Genomic DNA, 1082 nt, shown 5'->3' on the forward strand with positions numbered 1-1082 from the left:
AATATGATGGGGTGAAGGGGGTTTTCCCGTTTGTGAATTTTGGGTAGTCCGTACTAGCAAGGAGGTAAGGAATTGAAAGATATGGTGTTGTAGCAGGTGGGACCGTTACTGTACTTGTACTAGACTAGACTCTTAATTTGCTGATTGAATTTGGTCATAAGTGAGCAGGTTGGGCCGCGAGTGGAAGGTATGTGAGGGGATATGCCGGACAGCAGTTTGGTTATTTTGCCATTCTATTCAGTTTTATCTAATATGATAGCCATGTCAACATTGTTTATCATAGAGATAATGTGGTTATTTGAATTAATAAATAAGGAATTGATTTAGGAAAAGTAAGAGAGATTGAAGAGAGAATAGGGAAGGGGGATATATAAGTTGTTTCATTTCATATTAGAAATGTGGATGTGAGATAACTCCTCTTCCTCCTTTGCATTTTATAAAAAGATTGTCCCTATGCATATGTTAGAGATCAGTGATAAGTTTGAGGATAAGGTTGGTGGAATCAAGAGCTAGGGGTTTTAAATCTTGGCCAAGACTTATAATGGTAACAGCACTGGGAGGACATTGCTGCAGGTGATATTGTGAACCCAGTTGTCTTGGCCTTTGTTGTGAATAGTGTTAGATAGAGACGGTTCATAAATACTTTTAAATTTGGAATTCAGTGAATGATTTTAATTTGTTTGCTGGAAGCAATGAGTTTTGATTACAACTGTTAAGCTTGACCGTTTTATCATCACTAATAGCAGAGAAAGATAATGAGGAAAGGAAATCAATTAATTATTAATTATGTCAAAAATATATAATAATCACGTTAATTATTAAATTCAGGGAAAACAGTTAGGTATAAATTAGATATCCTGAGGTTGAGGAATGAAATATTAGTAATATGAAATAAAAGGGGTGCAAAACATATGCGACATTGTATTATATTTATTTCACCTTAATATTACTATTACTAATTATCACTCATCATCTTTACAGTATTTCATCATAGGATATTAATAATAATACTGCTTCAATATTACTAATTTACCACTTCATTATTAATTACTATAGTTAATATATCTTGGTAAATAAATAGA

This window comes from Halyomorpha halys, unplaced genomic scaffold (assembly GCF_000696795.3).
Source record: "Halyomorpha halys isolate HHAL.00 unplaced genomic scaffold, Hhal_1.1 Scaffold481.1, whole genome shotgun sequence".
NCBI classification, from domain to species: domain Eukaryota; kingdom Metazoa; phylum Arthropoda; class Insecta; order Hemiptera; family Pentatomidae; genus Halyomorpha; species Halyomorpha halys.